The sequence below is a fragment of the Felis catus genome, chromosome A1 (assembly GCF_018350175.1).
Source record: "Felis catus isolate Fca126 chromosome A1, F.catus_Fca126_mat1.0, whole genome shotgun sequence".
In the NCBI taxonomy this organism is placed as follows: Eukaryota; Metazoa; Chordata; class Mammalia; order Carnivora; family Felidae; genus Felis; species Felis catus.
Window position 1 is genome coordinate 100582663 of NC_058368.1, and position 22638 is coordinate 100605300.

General features: G+C 41.7%; 1 long non-coding RNA gene across 1 annotated transcript in view; it reads left to right on the forward strand.

Annotated features, from left to right (window-relative positions):
- LOC123385569 overlaps positions 1–22638 on the forward strand; it is a 137867-nt gene that overhangs the window by 74281 nt on the left and 40948 nt on the right. Inside the window, exon 4 of the long non-coding RNA XR_006598379.1 lies at positions 15979–16033. This is a non-coding gene — a long non-coding RNA (uncharacterized LOC123385569). The remainder of the gene's footprint in view (positions 1–15978; positions 16034–22638) is intronic.

The window sequence follows — 22638 nt, forward strand, 5'->3', positions numbered from 1 at the left end:
TAACCTATGAAAGCAAGGTATTGCTTTTGGTTTTATTCCTTGTTTTCCTAAGTTAAATTTTTCTATCAAAGATAAGTCTAAGGGACACCTGAATGGCTCAGTTTGTTGAGCGTCGGACTTTGGCCCAGGTCATGATCTCACGGTTCAAGAGTTCAAGCCCCACATCCGGCTCTCTGTTGTCAGGGCAAAGCCCACTTCAGATCCTCTGTCCAACCTCCCCGCCCCTCCCCTTCTTGCACTCTCTCTCTCAAAAATAAACAAAACATTAAAGAATGATTAGTCTAGGGGCGCCTGGGTGGCTCAGGAGGTTGGGAGGCTGACTTTGGCTCAGGTCATGATCTCGCAGTTCACGAGTTTGAGCCCCTCATCAGGCTTTGTGCTGACAGCTCAGGGCCTGGAGCTTGCTTCACATTCTGAGTCTCCCCACCCCTCTCTGCCCCTCCCCCACTTACACTCAGTCTTTCTCTCTCTCTCTCTCAAAAAAAAAAACATTAAAAAAAAGATAAGTCTAATTATGAACTTATTATAAATGAATCATTCTGAAATGTTTATTTTCTGATATTCGGATATTTTTGTATCTCCATACATATTTATGTGTATACATAGGCATATACATATACTTATACATACATGTATATTTTCAGTTATAATAACTATGAAACTAAACTCTTAAAAGTATGATTATCACAATTTTTTTTAGAGTTTCCAGGAATTTCAAAGCTGCAAGCAGTACGTACAAACTTACCACACTAATGTTTCATTGAGCATCCTCTCTATCAAACCCTTTTATGTGAAAGGAATAGTCAAATGAGTCTTAAAATTGAAAACTTCTGGTCCTCCAGGAAATTACTGTACAGGACAGAAAGTAAGATGTAAACCTAAATGACGATGGTATAAAACAGAATCTCAAGGGCCCTTCGGCTGGATATTAACCGGCTGCTAGACACAGACAGAGGTGAAGATCCCACTCGACTACGATAATTGGAGGTGATTCTACAGCTGAGATGGGTATCATAGGACGGATATGATTTCACCAGCTCTTTGAAGGCGAAAGCGATAATTGGAATAATGGCCCAGGGGATGAAAAGTTTGAGACATTTCTGGGGAGAAAAGGGCTATGCCAGGATTCAAAGGGTTCATCACACCAGCAGCCACCAAGAGCATGAGGGTAAAATTGGCTGAGACTGGAGTAGGATTCCTACCTAGTTCATATTGGTGGAGGGCTCCCTATATTATGATTTAGCTTTGAAAAAGTGAGACCACTGCTTAAAAATGAAGGGCGCGCATGTGCATGCACACACACACACACACACACACACACACACACACACAAATAGGATGGATAACCCCTGAGGGAGACATTGGAGAATATTTACTCTGCAAGCAATGTTGCACCATGCTTGTCAAGAGCCTTGAATGCCAACCAAAAAGGAATCCTGAAGTTTATTTAGGAAAGGATAGGGAGCATCTGAAGATTTTTACATGAGGGAGGGAGAGTCTCAAACAGTGCTTCAGGAAGATGCATTTAGCAACAGGGCTTGGAATTAAAGTAGATAGGAGTGTATTGCAGTAGCCTTGAAAAGGGCTATAAAGCTCTAAACTAGCTTGGTGATTCCTAGAAGTAAAATTATAAATGGGTACATGATACGTTGTGGGTATAGAATCAGGACGAAATTGCACAATGGGGCCAAGGCAAATCACACACCAGAAGAAGGCTTCCATGGTCACTAGAAACATAGCTTCAGGTAGAGACAAACATTTGGGGAAGGTTAATAAATTCACTTAGGGATGATTGGACTTGATGTGCTATTGGGGCACCTACCTTAGATGTCTAACAGAGAGTAGGAAATACTAGATAGAGACAGGGTATGGGCAATATGAGACTGGACATTTTAAGCTTACTGAATTTAAGGTCTGCCTCTTTGTACAAGGAAGGAGAGGAAAAAGAACTGATAACTTGAGCTCCAATCCAGTGCCTGCGGATATGCTGAACACTTTACATATTATCTCAATTATGAAAACATACCACCGACATGCAATCTTAGCCACATTTTATAGTGAGAACATTACTCAGTGGCAGAAAAGTAGGATCCGTCTGGCTCCACATTTTTTTCTAAGGCAACTTGCTTCCTCTAAAAGGATAAGGAGCACTTGCTTACCAAGGAATTTTTGAGATCATCTGTTAAAAAGGTGAAAATGGGAGTAAATGAAGATGCCAAGGGGGGAAGAATAGATAGGGAATCATTAAAAATTAGGCAAAGGGTTTTGAGGGAAAACATACAAAATAGGGAGGAGTTCTAAGCCACAAGGGGTAGCCAACACCGTAGCATGATGTATACAGAAGGTAAGAAGGATGAAAACTGGAAAATGCCCATTGTTTTGCTTTGTTTTAATGTTTATTTCTTTATTTTTAAGCGAGAGAGAGAGAGAGAGAGAGAGAGAGAGAGAGAGAGAGAAGGAGGATCAAAGAGAAAAAGAGAGAGAATCTCAAGCAGGCTCTGTACCATCAGTGCAGAGCCTGATGCAAGGTTTGAACCTATGAACCATGAGATCGTGACCTGAGCTGAAATCAAGAGTCGGATGCTTACCCAACTGAGACGCCCAGACGTCCCTGAAAAATGCCTATTGTATTTGGCTTATAGGGATTTATTAATGACTTTTGAGGGGAAGTTTGCTTTGAATAGTGAGAACAGAAGCCACATTGCAAGCAGCATAACGAGATGGGAAGGAAACATTGGGCTTAGCTGCTGTGTAATGGTCTTTCAAAATGTTTAAACACTAAGGTGAAGTAAAGAGCCATTATCTTTCAGGGGAGTGGCAGAGTTAACGAAAGCAACATTTGTTGTTTATTTTGTTTGTTTGTTCTTTTCAAAAGGAAGCCTTACCATGTGTTCATTCAGAAAGGAAAATGGCAGAGAAAGAGAGTTCCAAGATGAGAGGGGAATGGATAGAGCCAGATCCCACAACAGCAGAAAGAACTACATTTAGAAATAATGGTAGCGACTCAGCCATTCAGAATAAGAGCGTGTCTTCCTCTGAAAACAAAAACGAAGGACCTCTGAACATCGAGAGTAATGACCCATATTAATTCAAATCAGAAAGGAGAAAGAGAAAGAAAAGACCAAAAAAAGTGTTCCCAGGAACTTTATCTATCATCTTTTATATAAGTAAATGTTTCTGTTATTTGTACACTTAAAGATAAATTTATTTTCATTTTAAAAATAATTGAATATTGTCAACACTCCTGTGATAGTCGAATAATGACCTCCCGCCCCCAAAAATGTGCATGTCCTAATCTCTGGAACTAGTGAACGTAACCTAATCTGGCAAAAGGGATTTTGTAGATGTGATTCAGTTAAGGGTCTTGAGATAGAAAGATCACCCTGGATTTTCCAGGGGTGCTCAATGTAATCACATGGGTCCTTAAAAATGACAGAAGTAGGGCAGTATGAGTCAGAGATGTGAAGATGTTGTGCTTCTAGTTTTGAGGATGGAGGAGGGGGGCATGAGACAAGACATCAGGAAGCCTCTAGAAGATGGAAAAAGCAAGAGAATAGTTCCTCCCTTAAAGCTTTCAGAAGCAATGGCAACCCTACCTACACCTTGATCTTAGCCAAGTAAAACCCATTTCGAACCTCAGCTTCCCAGATTGTAAAATCATAAATTTGTGTTGCTTTCAGCTGCCAAATTTGCAGTAATTTGTTACAGCAGCAATAAGAAACTAGTATAACTCCTTTGTCACTGCTGTCCATTTACTTCTGAACTTCAGTTGGTCAACCAGCTTTATCTTGATGGATTTTGTACCACAAATGCCACCACCATCTGAGGATTTACTCTGTGGGTTTCCTGTAAGATAGATAGTGTAAAAACAAAAATTGTAAGCCCCAGATATTTTGACTCCACCAGGGTTAAAATTGTATGTGAAACCATATACCCAAGTCACCGCAGTCTTTAATGAACAACTTTGGAAGCCTTCGATATTTTAACAATGCAAAGCACTGGGCTAGTCATTAACCAATTTTGTAAATGCAAGACCAAAGGTGAGTGACTATTTATAAGCCGGTTACCATAAAAGCATAAAGATTCGAGATCATTAGCCAGGTGGGAAGAGGGTCCTGTTTAAGGTAGATCTAAACATATTCTGTATTTTGTCCTCAAAGGGACCTTGAATTTGGTCTTCAGTTAGTCTCTGTGCTGAGAAGGATGATAGACTTTCTTGTGTGTTCCCCTTTTTAAAGCAGAAAGGCTTAATCCTATCTCCTATAGAAAGTAACCTTAAACTCAGGCCTTGCGTTATCCTTTGAGGCATGAAATTATATTATTGCGTTACATGTTTTTGTAGGAAGCCATATGTGTTTTGATGTGCCCCTACAGGAAACTAAGTTTAGTTATCCGAGCTTTAATAGACCCTCCAGCACCAGTGACGATTATTTCACTGCATCCTCACTAATTTTATTCCATAAATCTACCAGTATCTAAGGGACGTACATTCAGTATGTCTTTTTCCTTTCCACTACAGATCCTTAAAACAATCACGCAAAATTTTGTAACTCCTGTAAATTATATAACATAACACAAAGCCAGCTTCCTTAACGAGAGCACCTTTTTCTTTGTGTTGCTATTTGTGGTATACTGTGTGGCTCTGACAGGTGAAAAACAGGACGATCCTCATCTGGGGCAGGTGTGACTCCAGCCAGAAGCGAAAGAAAGTGATGTTTGTTTAAAAGTTTGAAAATAAAGCTTTTTTTGTTTATTGCTCTATATACGTGCAGCTGTGGTATACGCTTATCAGATATTATAATAAGTTTGGTAAAGCATACATTTTGCTAAATAACATTTTCAATGTTACCTTTGTGGTACGTAATGAACAAAGAAATCCTTCAGAAATGCTGTAATTAAAACTACACGAGGGGCCTAGGTGGCTTAGTCGGTTAAGCGTCTTACTCTTGGTTTTTGCTCAGGTCATGATCCCTGGGTTGTGGGATCGAGCCCCTTGTCAAGCTCTGTGCTGAGCGTGGAGCCTGCTTGGGATTCTCTGTCTTTCTCCCTCTGCCCTCTCTCCTCCGCTCCTGCTCTCTCTCTCTCTAAAGTAAACAAGAAGTTAAACATTTTAAGAGCATGTGACTCTTGATCTCAGGGTTGTGAGTTAGAGCCCCAAATTGGGTGCAGAGATTACTTAAAATGTAAAATCTTTAAAAAAATTAAAAAGCTATATGATGGAAAAGACTTCAGAAAAATTAGAACTAAAATTTGACTTCACTGTTACTGAAAAAACAATCATTTAAAAAATTATATGTTTGGGGGGCGCCTGGGTGGCGCAGTCGGTTAAGCGTCCGACTTCAGCCAGGTCACGATCTCGCGGTCCGTGAGTTTGAGCCCCGCGTCAGACTCTGGGCTGATGGCTCAGAGCCTGGAGCCTGTTTCCGATTCTGTGTCTCCCTCTCTCTCTGCCCCTCCCCCGTTCATGCTCTGTCTCTCTCTGTCCCCAAAATAAATAAAAAACGTTGAAAAAATTATATGTTTGTATATTGCATACCCATACAGTTCACACACAGGTAATACATATGCATACAGATGTGTACAAGTGATGGCTTTCCCCACTTTCTTCTTTTCTTTAAGTCATATTTTCATGGCAGGTCTCAGGTTGTTTTTGTTTTTTTTTTCCTAGAAAGTCTACTTTTCACTCCGTGAAAAGGGAATCCCCTCAGGGGAAGCAAGGTATAACTCACAGGACTCCTATGAGCTACAAAAAGAAGTCTCAGTTATGAAAACTGATTTGAATTAATATGGTGTCAGAATGCCCCACAGATCACTGTATGGAGGGCTTGGCCCATATAACCAGCCCATCAGATAATCTGATGTGCTTTTTTTGCTGTGATCTATGACCCATGTATATCTTCAGAGCCCCTTGTATCTATGAGCAGGAACATGGCAACCATGAGGACGAGGAACTCAACTCAACTCTGCCTCATCTCATTGTGGAATTAGTACACCAGTACTTATGGCCCAAACCACACTTGGTTCTTATCTAATTAATCCCACTTATTTCTAAGACAAGATTGGGGGATATGAATCTCTGAATCAAAGAGGTAGTTAATTCATATTTTAGGCCTAGGTCCTATGACACCAAATTCCTTTTGCTTATTTCATCAGCAAGGCCAAATGCTGCACATGCAGGACATTGTAGCCCCTTGACTCCTCACTTCTGGAAATGCTTCTGAAAATGTGAGTCCTAGAATGTGGTACGTACATTAGAGGCCCATAAACTTTTGCAGAGTTTTGAGTTCCACACAACTTCAAACGAGACCCTGACACAGATAATCTTTTGACAGATTTCTGAGGTCCTGATTTTCCTAATATCTACCCAGATGCTGTAATGATGCTCGCAGATCCCAATCTAAACAACAGTAGTGCTGAACATTGTCATGAAGTGAAATTTTCCAAACTATGGAAACCCTACCGTTCTTTACTCTAAATCTAGGAAATTCTGTAGCTCATTCTCACTCGTTTCCTGTTTTGGCTTTCATGAAATTGTAACTAAGGACTTTCTGTTAAGTTTTATTTTCTATGCCCGTGTTGTGCTTTCTTTTTTACACAAAATACATCTGACTCTATCACCAGTAAGCTAAGCGTCTGAAGTTTTAGTTATATTTATCCTACTCTTACCTTATCCTATCAACGTTGTGGCGATATACAGATTTCCAAATTCACCGGTAAAATAATAAACCTTAATCTTTTGAAAGTTAAAAACTTTGTGAGAATCTGACAAAAGCCAAAGACCCTAGTTTTGGGAAAAGGCACACCCACACGTGCGTGCGTGCATACACGCACACTTTTTTATTTATTATAGTCACGTGATAGATTAGTTCAGAGCTTAGGGTTCAGAGATTTAAATTTCAAGCTCCGTCTCTTTCCAACCTATAGTATCAGCATTTGCTAAGTCAGGGCATTAAACTTGTAAAAATCTATTTTGCCCCATGAGTTCGTTATATTTCTTATAAACAAGATCGTTTCACGTTTTGCCTCCAGAAAGTATATGTTTTAGACTAAAAAATGAAATCCTGATAAATAAATCAGAACTAATCCTGGAGTAAGGTAGAGAAAAAAGGTATTTTTACCCATCAGCTGGTTGTGAATGTTCTACTAAATAATTTCCTTATGATTTTTCTATAGTTCCAGTATAATTTCTTCTATATAATTGTAGCCAAAATTTTAGAAACGCCTATCAATCTAGTTTCTAGACACCGATTATCTCTAATGAGGGATGGAATTATTGGATGCTTAATTGAATGCAATCCCTGAACATCATGAAGGCTGTGATATTTCCTTGTCTAGGAAGTTAGCAATATACCACCTTCTACATGACCTGTTATTATGTTTTTAAAATATGTTTATGCCACAGAGTTTTCTTCATTTTGCTGCTGGACTTCCCTTGGGTTCTTGTGTGCATATGTACATAGATATAGCCATAAAACTCAGTATCCTAATGTTTGGACAAATGTAAATTTTTGGTCATTCTGTTGTCAAACATAGTTTAGATCACAATAAGTAAGAGCTCTGACAACAAGCTCACTAAAACAAAAATACTCCCAAGTCCCAGCTCAATGGCTGAGTTAAGGTGACTTTATTATGAAAATTTTCAGTCTTTACATTATAAGAAGGAACTCAAAGTCTTGTCTAATCATGGAAGGAATCTTCTTTCTTCACCACGCCAAAAAAGGGAAATGAGTCAAGATACTGCCTCAATTGCAGCAGGTCATTATATATGTGTGTCAAGGGGATAAAGTGTTTCTTTCTTTTCAAAAAAAAAAAATCTGTGTGTGTCTTTATGATTATTATCAAGTGATGCATTGGAGTCAGTACACAGGGCTCTGGTTCCAAGTAGGACACTGTCTACAGAGTTTGGAAATAAGCTTAGGAAACAAATACCCTATGTTTGATACCATATGTAGAAGTACCATCCCTATGAGGTGTCATGTAAACCTGCCCCTAGAAAAAGTGGGTAGTCTTCTCATCCAATCTAATCTTTAAAACCAGGATATAACTTAATTACTCACTTCTTTGGTAACATGTCAGGCAGGAAGAGATGATACATGGGATTTGAAGAGGAAGAATCGATCAGTTTTTTTTCTCCATCCTGGCTACTGGAAATTTCAAGCTCAAGTCCACTTTTGTCAAGGATGCAGGATTTCACAGACTATATTTCCCATGAAACCCTCGAGTTACTTCTGTCCCCTCTTTTTTTTTTCCTCCTCGAATCTGATATTTCTAATTTTTTTCTTATTTTCTTATTTATTGTCCCATTTAAAATCTTAAAAATCTTATCATAGTTTAAATGTATGTATTATTACAAACAACTCAGTACTTCGTATTAAAACTATAGTCATCTGTGCTTATCCAGTTGTGTAAAGGAGGAGGGTTCTCTAAAGAGAAGACGTGAGTATTTCTGCAAGGTGACTCTAAGCACTTGACATTATTTACATCCCTCAAGGACCTGAGCTCTCCAGACTCTCAAAACTTGATCATGCAACTACCTACCTGGCGTCTACATTCCTAAGCAGCCTTTGGGTATTAATTCACGTTGCTCCATAGGGTAGATTATGCTGACCAGTAGACTAGAGTGTTCTGGTATGCTTGGCCTACCTTTCTTTGTAAATTTTCAGGTTTAGCATGCCAGTCCATTTACTGCTGTCTTCTGAGTTTGATTCGTGTGAGTCAGTTCTCTGAAACCTTACTAGTTTAATGATCTGGTAGAATTTTGTTGCCGATCATGTGCTGGTGATGAATGGCCCCTGAAGCCTTTGTTCTGGACCCAAAGCCCTGCCCCCTGTGGGCTCCCAGAGCAGCCAGAAAACCACTCTTTGGCTCCATTTCTCTCGAAGGAAGAAAAAATACTGTATTACACCTTTACATTCACTACTGATACATTTTGGAATGCCATTAAACACAAATGTTTCCCAGCAAAAAACCCACTCCTAAGCCACTGGTGGAAAATGGTGGTGGGAAAATGGTGGGATTTACCCCAGACACCAAAATGACAAAGCAACATTGATTAGGTCTGAAACTGACCAAAGTCATCCATTCTCTGACTTTTTGCTTCCTTTCCAAAAACCCTACTTCTATTGGGATCTTGTTGAATAATCAGATGCCTCTGAGTGGTAGGCTTATTCATTCCTTCAACCAAAAAGCATTAACTGAGCATCTCTACCATGTGTTGAGTGCCATGGTGGGTATAACATCCTGCCATACAGAACAGAAAAGTTGGCTGAGGAATTCAGATATTTTTAAATGCATAAATAAATGTGTTCTTATACATTGCAAGTAGATACATGAGAAAAAATGAATTGGATGTTAAAATAGAAAATAAGCCCAGGAGAGGGGGTCCTGGTGTTAGATTGTAGAGCCTTCTCCCGCCAAGAGACATCTTTTCACGGGACATCTAATATATGTGCCTGTCTGATTGGGACAGTCCCAGTTAATGCCAGTTGTCCTAGCATTAATTATTAATAGAGCCTCCTTTTCCACTAAAAGTATCCTGGTTAAGGTAATAAATTATATGGTCACACTAGTTTTGAAACAAAGTGGGAACTTCGCAAACCACTCGGTCCTATAAGCCTTAATGACTTGTAAGTACTTTGGAAAACATCCTGAGGTGAAGATAAGCATTAGTAGTGTAATGGGCTGAGATTAACTTCATTCCTGGCTTGATTGCAGGGCAAAAATCACAGCTTCACACGTAATGTATTTAAGGGCATGAAATCAATGTTGAGGGAAGAGAAATGAAGAAAGTACTCTTTGGGAAACAAAACCGGAAGCCTTTCAACATCGTGAAGACAGAATAAGAAGAAGAGCAAAGCCCGAGGCCTTTAGCCTAATGGTAACCAAGAAACTTTTTCATATGAAAGCAGAGAGCAGAATGTAGTCATAAAACATGTAAGTGGAGGGAACCTTGGAAGTCAGTTTGCACAGATGCCCCCTCTTAGGCAAAACGATGCCACAGGACAGAAGTGTGAATGGTGTGCTTGAAGGCTGAGAATCACTGGATTGTATCGTGCATAATACAAAGAACACGGGCACGGGCCTCCTGTGTTAGGGTCCCTGTTCGTTAATCACATGGCTCATTCTCTCTGCACCTCGGTTTCTTCAAATGGAATCCTAGGATCAAAATTCCCTCCCTACCATGTCCCCGGTTTGTTGTGAAGATTAAATGAAATCATACAAGTTCTCAAGGGCTTTGTAGATTTAGTTGTTGGTAGGAAGACATCCACTAGCCTAGCCCACGTTCTAAGCAAAAAGGCCTAATGTTACCATGAAGATGTGGCAAAAAGTCTCCATACCCTTTCAAGTTGAGTAAAGGGGATCTTGATTCGGGTTTCACGGCTTTCCTATTCCTCCCTTCTCAGATCCCTCAAAATCACCGCGTCAAATACAAATAAAAGATGATAATTAGGCAACTGCCAAAAATTAGGGCTTTACATACACTCTGGTTTGGGCTGAGCAGGCCATATCTATAAAAGATACTATGCGCCATGGTTACGCAAATGTCTTCCCTTTCAAGGCTGGATTACTACAAACCTACACAGGTTCAGCAAGAGTTGCCCGGGAACAACTAAATACATTGTAAACAAGGAATGTGAAGTGGAGAGTGAAATATGAGCTTTCCAAATGAGCGTGGTAATACAGATTGGAGTCTAGAGTGAGCACTGGGAATGGCAGTACTGACCTGTCGAGAATCGGAGACTTGGAAAGCCCTACGGGATAGGCTAGTTGTTTGTTTTCAGACTGAACAAAATATTCTTGAATAAATACAAGAGATCTTTTAAAACCTTTATAAAGAGTTAAGTGAATCGGGTGAACATACTGAATGAGTTGAGGTACAAGGCCACAGGGACAAAAATGCTCAGGGACCAATACAATAGAAGTTTATCTTTGACTCCTGGAAAAATCCAAGCAGGGGCTCCTGGTTGTAGGAGTTCCACACAGTGGCTCAGGGACCCCCTTCTGTGGCCCTGAGTACCCCTACAGCCTCGCCATCAGTTGTCCCCAGCCCAGCCAGCCAGCCAGCCAGCATAAAGGGGGAAAGACTAGAAGACACACAGAAACGACATGGAGTGTCCTCTGATTTGCCTGGCGCTCAAGCTCATGGCCATGTCCACCTTCAAAAGAGTCTGGTAAAGGAGTTCTAGTTGGGAAGAAAAGAAGAACCTGAATTTTTATAAACAGCTAGCCTTGTCTGCAAGAGATCAGATTTTTAGTGACGTAAATTCTGTACCAGGACCAACAGTAGATTGGAAGCAAGACAAAGAAGGGAAATAGACTATGAAATGACCCACTGTCATTTCGCTGCCATGGCAGCTTTCCATGAGGCATTGTACGTAGCACAGGCCCCAGTTTTTTACAGAGCTGACAAAGCTCGAGCTAGCGACAGAGTATTTGTTACTCCACTGGCAAATCCTTGGTCTAATACTTTGCTAGTAACAAAAAGGATCCGTTTAAGGTATCTTGGTTTTGTGATAGCATTAGAGAAAAGTCTTTGGCCAGATCCATTCCCCGTGACCTCTACAGAACCCTGGAATCCATAGGCTTTCTAGAACTTTTCATTTGAAAAGTTTATACGCCTTGGCAATGATTTGCAAGGAGCACAATTTTCAACCACAGAGAGTTTTAGGAACTCTAGACATTGAGACCCTTGGGCCCAAAACCAATTTAAGTTCCCTCCTACTTTTCTCATCATTCTGGAAGGTGATCCCTGACTTAGCCACAGACTGCTTTGGAAGTGGAGAGACCAGTGGGAAAGAAAGTAAGGCTTGGCTGCAGGGCCCGGAGTTTAAGTGAAAGGCAATACCTCAGGAAATTGCGAAACCACCCATCATTAAGTAGATGGTGTGAAGATGGAGAATATTATCTAAAAATACAAGACGCTGGAAGAAAAAGTGACTTTTCAGCTACCATTTGTGTCTCTGATTGTCTGTCTGCCTATATTTCTCTTTCTCAAATGAGGGAGGAATAGAATTCCTACATTTAATCTTTCCTTAACTGAGAATTAATAGGATGATGTACCACAGACTTTAAATAGAACAAGAAAGAAAGTCTAAGGGGGTTTTAGGATAGAACATGGCAGGAGATGAGGCCACGTCCAATGGGCTGGCCCCTTGTGTTGGAATCATGGAGGTGACAGTTTTAACTCTTCTCCTACCGGGGGAACCAGACTCAGAAATACACCTCAGGGGCGCCTGGCTGGCTCACTTGGTAAAGTATGAGACTCTTGATCTCAGGGTTGTGAGTGTGAGCCCCATGTTGGGTGTAGAGATTACTTAAACATAAAATCTTGAAGAAAGAAAAAAGAAAAATGAAAAAAAGAAATAGACCTCAAGTATCAGAATAATTTCTAATGAAGCTGGGTCGGGAAACAGAGCTTGGATCTATAACCACAGTAAGTTTGCTCAAAATTACACACTCCTATTCAGACCGACTTGCCCATCCACTTGCAAGGTTACTCATCTAAGAGGGAGTCCCCCAGAGCTGTCTGGAAGGATCTGGGAGAGGGGAGAGGGAAGGGATGTGGATACGTGGACGGAAGGGCAGACACACGAGAGGTTGAGACTTTGGAAAACAATAGATGACCTGAGATGCTTGTCATCAGCTGTGGAACAGAGTTCAGAGGCAGAATGGATTTGGTCCTGACTTCGACAAAAATTAGGCCTTGCACACAGACAGGCCCAAGAGGGTCCAGCTGAGGGCAGGCCGGAGCCTCATCAACCATGGCTGGTTTTGCATCCCGCATTAAGGAGGGCGAGAGTCAACAGCAGAAAGCCATTGACCAGGAGCATGGGATTGTCACTGGGGGCTGTGGGATTGGCAGCAGCCTCCAGCTGGGCTAGGTTGCCTTTCTCCATGGTTAGCAGTGTTAAGGAAGAATTATTCCTGACCCTTGTTGAAGAACGGTAAGGCAGACTATTTAAAGAGACTATCGGGATAGATGTAGGGATCACTACAATGTGGTCTCGCAGTAGGGCAGAGAGTTTGGGCTCAACTCCAAATATAGCAAGGAAAAGAGAATTTATAGTCGAGGAACAGGATGGGGCTCAGTGGATGGGAAATTGTTAAGAAAACATCAGAAGTAAGAAGAGCTTATGACCAAACAGGATTCTTGCTGAAGGTAGGCCAGATGATCACACATCAGCAGGGCTTATGTCGGGGAATGAGGAACTTCATCAAATGACCAAGGAGATCAGAGATCGAGGGCATGAGATTCTGCCTAACTTGGCTTAGCAGGAGTCTTGCTAAAACTGGACAATCCGGAGGTGAACAAAGAAGTCCAAAAGTTGAGGCTTAGTTGAAAAGAGCTGGGGGGGGGGGGGGGGGCGCCTGGGTGGCTCAGTCGGTTAAGCGTCCGACTTCAGCTCAGGTCACGATCTCGCGGTCCGCGAGTTCGAGCCCCACGTCGGGCTCTGGGCTGATGGCTCAGAGCCTAGAGCCTGCTTCCGATTCTGTGCCTCCCTCTCTCTCTGCCCCTCCCCCGTTCATGCTCTGTCTCTCTCTGTCTCAAAAATAAATAAACGTTAAAAAAAAATTAAAAAAAAAAAAAGAAAAGAGCTCAGGGGAATCTGATGATAGTCTGGTCCAGGAGAGAATCTTTGTCAGTGGACACATCTCCAACAGTTTCAGAATAGGGGGCGCTGACAGAAACCCCCAGCTCCTCCAGCCGAGCAGATGGTCTACAGCTATCTTCCGGTGTGAATTTGCCTCCAAAATCATTTTCAAAATATTTGAGGCCCTCAATGTCTATAAAACGTTATTAGGTTGAACCATATAAAACTGCCCGTTTTGAAGTGAACAGTCTGCAAAATCAATTTCAGCGATTTCATATGACTCAACTTACTGCCAAAGCAGGCACTTGACATGGTCACTGTTGTGCAAGACACATCAGGGTTGAGGAACCCCTAGGGTCCTCCTAAAGCTCTTAGGGTTCAGGCTGTCCTCAGAGGACCCAAGAATAACCCTGATGATCATGGGCACTGAAATCCTTCAGATGATAGAACACGCTCCTGGTGTGGTGAATTCAGTGACCTAATCGGACCTTTAAACCTTGAAATTAGAATCCAAATTCCACCTGTCCTACTGTTAATGAATGACCTCACCACCTACATCTCAGAGAAAGGAGGGTATGGGGTAAGAAGGTCTGCAGTCTCTCACCCAGACACTATGGATTTGTCTACAGCTGAATTCACACAGATTATCTGGATGTCTTTGACTCTACTGCTAAAGAATCAACTTGGAAACATCCATTCTGATTGCATTCTATTGAGCCACAATACAAATGGATGGCAGTTTGCAACGACTGTATATAATTAAGTTCTCATACGGGAGCCTGCTACCACCTACCCACCCTGCATACTGCCGCCGGGTGATCTTACTGAAATATAAACCAGAACGTGTCCTTTCTGTGATTTAAAGAACCAAGCCTGAACCTTGGTTGGGTTCAGGAGTCCCACCGCTCCCTTCTTCTCCAGGGTTACCCACCTGCAGCCTTTCCTTCGCCATGCTCCATTACTTTGCTTCCTGGAATGTGTCGTGCATTTCATGCTTCTGTGTTTTCCACATGCTAATTCTTCAGCCTGTGCGTTTTCTTCCTGTTGAGACTTTGCTCGGCTTGAGTTTTCTCTCTTCTCGACAATACTTGAATAAGATGCCCCTTCGCAGTGGTCCCATATCCTCTTATGCATACCTCCTTCTTTGCTTTCGTGTTTTTAATGTTCATTTATTTATTTTGAGAGAGAGCGAGCTAGCAGGGGAGGGTCAGAAAGAGAGGGAGACAAAGAATCCCAAGCAGGCTACCTGGTGTCAGTGCAGAGCAGGACACAGTGCTTAAACTCGTGAACCATGAGATCATGACCTGAGCCAAAACCAAGAGTCCCAGCGCTTAACTGACTGAGCCACCCAGGCACTCTCTTTCTTTGTTTTTATCTCACACTATATTTAGTCTTAGTTTACTAACTTATTTAACTGATAGGGCATTATAGGAGGTGGACACAATGCAGTTTGTGAAGGAACTACGTGAAATCACTTGTGCTCACAATATGAATGGAGAATAATTGTCTATAAGTTTCCAATTTTTTTTGCATGGTTCTACTTCATAATGCTAAGATAGTTTACAATGTAAATTAATCTTTGCTAATTATTTTTGTGCACTGAAGCAGTCCTTCCAACTTTGATCAGAGCTAACAATGACTGGGTACCTATTCTGAGCCAGGCACCATGCTAAGTGCTACCTATCTCTGGCTAAGTCCTTGAGGCTACCCTCAGAGTTCTCATTTTAAAAAGGAGAGAACAGAGTAGAGGTTCCCTTCCATTTCCTGGATTGATAAATATGGGTTTGACACGTTCTTTCGATTTGGGTTTTCACCTGAATTCCAACTGAAGCACTATAATCTAATACTTGAAACCCATGGCATCTTGGGACAAAAATGTAAATATTTCCATCTTCTAGTAATTCAGCCTCTCTCTCTCTCTTACCCCATCTACAATTTCTGCTTACTTCAATAAGCACCTGGTGACATTTCTCCTAATTTGCCTGTTGTTTGGATCTTCCTTTTTTCTTCATCGAAGAGCTTAGAATCACTGCACAGCAATTGGTTCTCCAGTGCTAGCCGGATCGCTCAAAAGGTATATCCCTGCCTGGTGGATTTTCGATTGAAATAAAATAAGATGACAAGAAAGTACAGGGAAGATGAATGGCTTGAGCTGATGGGCAGCATTTGGAATTGGGTTTTGTTTTCTTCGAGAACTGCCCTGTCATTTTTCTTCGTCTTCTCCTGTCCCTGCTGCGTCTGTCTAGGGGATGTCTTTTAAAGTGAAAAATTGAGTAATAGCTTCATAAGAAGTCCTGAGAAAATGCCTCCTGGATTCCAACTTAGCCTCAATTCACATGACCCGCTCCATGGAGTAATGTGCTTTTTTTCTCTTTTATTCAATTAGGCCTCAATTATGACCCAGGAAATCAGCCTCTGGCCTAAATGGGAACAGCAAGCAGGTAAGAAGCAGACAAGGCACACCATGCTTTTGCCTTGGACATCTCTCTGGATCTTTTGTCTCCTCTGGAAAGAGTTGTGATGTGGTAGTAAGTTCTAAGTTTTCAGAATCGTCTCCAAAGCTGTAAAGAGAAGCCTCCAGAGTCATTTTGCTAGGACTCAAAATAGGACACAGGTGAGGTTAGAGCAGGTGTATGCACGGGCATGCGCACACACACAGGGAGCTAAAGGAAACGAGAACAGGCAACCCTCCGTCTAAACCCCAAAAAATCAAAGGGTTGCAACAATCATTTTCACGCATTGAACGGTAGTGTGCAGAAAGTAAAATTTAAAAATAAACACTACAACACCAAGCTCCCATCACCTGCTCGCCGCCACCCCACCCCCCCCCTTCTTTCCCAGCAAAGGGACCAAGGCATCAGTCCCCTGCTAAGGGGGAGCTTACTGGAGCCACCTGCTTGATGATCAGAGTTGTCTGTGAAGTTATATAAGTATGGATCTTCTCCCCTGTGTATTCTGATTCCTGGTCTAGGAGAATCTATATTTTTTTAAAGCTTCATATATGGTGGACCTTACTGGCAAAAAACAAAAAACAAAAAAAAAAAACAAAAAACAGAACTGGCAACAAGTGTAGAACTGGCAGGAGTCTTTTTGAAGATTCTCAGTAGTTCTTCTCACTTTCTGATACTCACTTTGCCTTTTGAATGAGGGGATATTGGGTAGAGCAGGCTTCCCCGGTCTGCAGCATGGGTTTTATCATCTTGCTCCTCCAAAGAACACTGGTATGGTCTGCATTTTGGGGAACTTAGTAGAAAAACAGAATCTCCAGCCTCACCCACAACTGAATCAGAATCTGTGTTTTAATAAGATCCCCACAGTCTTTGCCTGCACATGAAAGTTTGGGAAGCTTCCTGGGGCACCTGGGTGGCCCAGGCACTTCAGCGTCCAACTCTTGGTTTCAGCTCAGGTCATGATCTCACGGTTCGTGGATTTGAGCCCCAGATGAGGTTTCTTACTGGCAGTATGGAGCCTGCTTGGGATTCCTTCTCTCTCTTCTTCTCCCCCTGCCTCTCCCCAGTGTGGTCTCCCTCTCTCTCTCTCTCTCTCTCTCTCTGTCTCTCTGTCTCTCTGTCTCTCTCAATAAATAAATAAAGTAAATAAGTAAGTTTGGGAAACTCTGCTCCATCACTCCATCTCTGATAGGCACTAAGGTGTTTTATGTAAGTCAACCTTAAGCCATGTTCCTCTGGGTTAGCATCTTTGTCTGAAAGTCTGCACGGTTCTAAACCCCTCCAGGGTTGGGCCTGCCCATTTGTTCTACCATAGAAAAGATGAAAGCTTGACCTTAAAGCTGAACTGCTGCTTTGAACCTCACTGTTGGCCTACAAAAATCCCTAAGGTCAACTGGGTCCTCCTCCAACCTGTTTTCATCAGGCTCATTTATAGCTGGGTTTCACTGCCCTTGTGGCGGGAACATGCTATTAAATGGGCACAACATTTCTGAGAACAGCCGTTACTTAAAATTCCACCTGCGAGCTGCTCTCCCTTTGATGAAATGGAAGATCTGATGTGAAGTTGCTCGAGAAAAGCATGAAGATTGGTTACAGCTGCCCATGTGCTTTGCTGTTCATAGTCCAATGCTAACCAAGAGTCAGCGTATCCTTATAGAGGATACAGAAAACTATAGCACTGAAAAATTATTAACGTTGATGCTAAATCAAAATTCCAAATGAATAATGTATTTGATTAATTTAGAGTTTCCTATAAGAATTTATTCAAATAGTACCCTTTGATCTTTGGAGGAGTGAAGTACACATCCGTGAAATATTTGAAATACTGATAGACTCAGTCACTTAAGTGCCCAACTCTTGGTTTCAGCTCAGGTCATGATCTCATGGATCGTGGGTTCAAGCCCCACATCGGGCTCTGTGCTGACAGTGCAGAATCTGCTTGGGGTTCTCTCTCCCTCTCTCTCTCTCTGCCTTCCTCCACTTGCTGTTTCTCATGCACTCTCAAAAATAAATACACTTAAAGAAAAAAATGGAAGTTCCAATAGAGAATAAATATTAAGAAATTGAAATCTGAGGCATTAAAGTGTACAATAAAAAAAGTGTCTAATAATGTCTCTCTTGGTTACACAACAGCTCAGTTGCAAGCTTAATAAAAAGGATTGTCCAGGGGCATCTGGTGGCTCATTCAGTTAAGCATCTAAGTCTCAATCTTGGCTCAGGTCATGATCTCACAGTTGCTGGGTTCAAGCCCCACGTGAGGCTCTGCGCTGACAGCATGAAGCCTGCTTGGGATTCTTCTCTCCCTCTCTGTCTGCTCCTCCCCTGCTAGCTCACTCTCAAAAAAAATGTATAAATAAGCTTTAAAAAAACAGACAAAGGATTATCTGCTTATCAATCAAAACCTGGCAACTTACTATGCTCGGGGGTTACTGTAGCTGGGGGGTTACTGTAGCTCTGGAGAATGGCCATTTCTCACTCAACATTTACTGAAAACCTACTCTGTGCCTCATCGTGGGTGCTCAAGATACAGAGATGAGTAAGACATTGTTGCTGCCTTCAAAACGTTACAACCTACCAGAGCAAGGCATGTAAATAACAATAATGTGATCAAGTTCTAAGAAGCATTTATGCTACAGGAATGCTCTCAAAAAGGAGGATCTAGGGGAGCCTGTGGTGCTTAGTCAGTTAAGCATCCGACTCTTGATTTCCGTCCAGGTAGTGATCCCACAGTGGTGAGACTGACCCCCCCAAGTCAGGCTCCTTTCTGAGCATGGAGCCTGTTGGGAATGCACTCTCTCCCTGTCTGCCCTCATCCTCTTGTGCTCACTCGCACTCTCTCTCTCTCTCTCTCTCTGTCAAAATAAATAAACAAACATTAATCAAACAAAAGGTGGCTCAGTCGGTTAAGCGTCAGTCAGGTAATGATCTCACAGTTTGTGAGTTTGAGCCCCGTGTCGGGCTCTGCGCTGACAGCTCAGAGCCTGAAGCCTGCTTGGGATTCTGGTTCTCCCTCTTTCTCTGCCCCTCCACCAATCTCTCTCTCTCTCTCTCTCTCTCTCTCTCTCTCTCTCTCTCTCTCTCTCAAAAATAAACGTTAATTTTTTTTTTTGAAAAGGATCTATTCCTCTTGGAGAGACTGCAATTTCATAGAGGATTTTGTTAAAGGATTTTCTAGACAGAGTGAGTAGAACCGTAAAGGAAAGGAAGCATGACCTAAGCATGTCACATTCACAGACCTATGGGAAATTTAATATGCTTGGAGTTTAATTTTGTGAGGGGAAGCAGGCAGATGCTGCTGGAGTGGTAGACCGGGGCTAGATGATGAGTGTTTATGTGTTTGGACGTCTTTTCCATGGGTTGATGAGAAGTCATCGAATATTTTTGATCAGGGAAAAGTATTCATTCCTGGGTAAGGGCCATTACATGAATTAATTCACCTGATTCTCAAAACAACTCTATGGGATAAGTATTGTCCCTATTTTGAGGTGAGGAACCAGGTGTAATGTTTATTGGCCAACAAGTGGCAGAGTATGGAGTCAAACCCGTCTGCGTGCATCAATAAATTGACAAGCTAAGTAGAGATTCAAGTCTACCATAGATAAAGCGAATGGCAAGTCATCAAGCCCCATGCTATGTGAAGTTGATTATGGCGGCAAGAGGAATTGGAGGAGGTAGGAATCTTTACGGGTTGGAGCAGCCAGAGACCTCTGCTCGGCAGTTGTGGGCTTTGAAGTTGGAAAGTGAGGACAGCTTGAGAAAATTAACTCCAAGACAGCTAAGCCCCTGCATCAAACCATGCTGCCCTACCCAGTCTAATTTGTGTGTGTGCTGTTCTCTTCACTCACTGTTACATTCTTATCTCACACACCACACCCTCTCCTCATCAAAGCGTTTGCTTGCTCTCTTCTCAAATTTTCTTTCTTTCACCATTTCTCTAAAGAGGGGAGAAGAGAGGAGGAGGGAGGGTAGAGGCGAGAGAGCAGCGTCTCCTCGTCTTCTTCTTTGTATCCTATTGTATGGTCCTGGGAGATAGGAATCTTGTCTACACCACAGAGGAACTCTGAGCTGGATCCTCCTGGTTTTTGATATGTTAAAGGGGAAACCAAAAAAATCTATAAAATACCATCCCAAGCTAGTTGATAGGGTTATTCTTTCCACTATAAAATTCTGTGCATGTCAGGAGATGCAGAATATGTTGTTTCCACTGGCTTTGTTTTTGTAACCAAATCTTAATCTTCCTCAGGCAGATGGTTGCCTCAGGTGGATCAGGCAAAATTAATGTGCGCACAGACAAAGCAAAGAAAGCATAAAATTATAAAAGTTTGTCCCCAGGATATATCATGGGTGGTGACTTTAAGAAATATTTTAGGATCATGGAAAAATGCTGAGACTCCAGAATGCTGTAAATTTACTTAAAAATGTCATTTTTATCCAAACTCTGGTTACCCCTTACCATGGGATAGAGCTGCAGATTTAAGAATATTTGCAAACATGTCTTCCCATTAGGATGAAAACATCTCCACAGTCACTATATACTCAGTCACACTCTCTTACAGTACAAGGTACCACCCCTTCACCTCAGCCCACATTTTATGTATAGCTCTACTCCACAGATAAATCCATATTCTTACAAAGACATATATGGACATTCACATATACACACACTTACAAAAGGATATATACATATATATATATATGTGTGTGTGTGTGTGTGTGTGTGCGTGTGTGTGTGTGTGTATGCATCTATATAAGAATATACATATAGGGGCACCTGGGTGGCTCAGCAGGTTAAACATCTGACTCTTGGTCTCAGTTCAGGTCATGATCTCATGGTTCGTGGTTTCCAGCCCTGTGCTGGGCTCGGTTCTGCAGCATGGAGCCTGCTTGGGATTCTCTCCTCTCCTTCTCTCTCTATTCCTCCTCCACTTGTGCTCTCTTTCTCTCAAAATAAATAATTTTTTTAAAAAGGATATATATATATATATATATGCACATATATAAGAATATATATGCGCACCTATATATGTACGTATATATATATATATATATATACACACACACACACACCTATATAAGAACATACATATATACGCATGCACACATATAAGAATATATATGCACACACATACACCACACACATACATAAGGATATATACACATGCACATATATAAGGATACATATGCACACCTGTATAAATATATATACGAGCACCTATATAAGGATATGTAAATACACATCTATGTAAGAATGTTATATACGCACACCTATATAAAGATGGAACTATAATAACACCATTTAAGTCTCCATGTAGGTCTATGTCCATATCCATCAAGAAACATTTGTTGTATACTTTTTAAAGTTTATTTATTTATTTTGAGGGAGAGAGTGAGCAGGGGAGGGGCAGAGAGAGAGGGAGAGAGAGGTTCAGTGCTGTCAGCACAGCACCCAATGCAGGGCTCAAACTCACAAACCGTGAGATCATGACCTGAGCCAAAATCAACAATCAGACACTTAACCTACTGAGCCACCCAGGCACCCCAAGATATATCTTGCTTATTGTCTTTATTTGATATTAAGATAAATGAATTATGAGTCATTCTAATGTGGTTAGTGTTTTTGAGCTTTAAATTATAGCTTTTTTGTCTCCTCGATGGATTGCATGATTTTCTCTCATGAGCTGTTAATTAAAATTTCTGGCCGGTCTATTTATAAGCTTTTCTACTTAAATGGTCCTTTTTCCACATCTGTACCTGTTCACTTTATTTAAGGACAAGAGCCTTTGCGTTAATTTCCTGTTCTGTTGCCAAAGTTAACCTCCCGGGGTTTTTAAAAATGTGAGTCTTTACACTGTGACAGCACAAAGGCACGGGGTAAAGAAGAGAGAATGGTTCTGCTTCTCCCCGCCCACTGTTACACCTACCCGCACCAAAGCCAGACTCGGGTTTTATGTTGGCCCGTGGGGATTTTGCATGTGCCTGTGCGTGCAAAGTGGTGCAAAAAAGTACAGAGTTGGAGAGGGCACGCTGACCTGAGGAGAAGGGGGGGAATTGTGCCCCCAACAAAATGTGCAGTTGTTAGGAGACGCGCCATAACTTTTGCCCCCACGGCTGGTTGTGGCAGAGCCTGTAGGTGAGTAGCGCCCAGCACTGTGAAGCATTAGGTTTTTAGAAGTGAAGTTAAACTGATAAATTAGACCTCATTTATTGAACAGCAGTTAGAGCCGATTGCCTAGGGAGTCGTTTGACACCTTTGAAGACCCTGCTAACTTAATTGGTGATAGTTTGGGGGCTGCAGGAAACATTTAAGCCAGGAGCAGCAGGACACCGTGCCGCATGAAAATGGAGAAGACAAGCATTCTCTCTGACAAGGGGAGTCATATATAGATTTTTGTGTCCATTGTTTTCGCTTATTTGTGTGTGTGCTTTACTCAGTCAATCAAATATAATTGACACCACTGGGTTCTGTTGTTTTGTAGATGACAGGAACTAATGCAAGGGGAAAAAGCTGGAAGTAAACTTCCCCCTGAAACGCTGTGAAAAGGTTTTTCCACCCAGCCGTGACATTTTTTGCTCAATTGTATTAATTGATGTAGTGA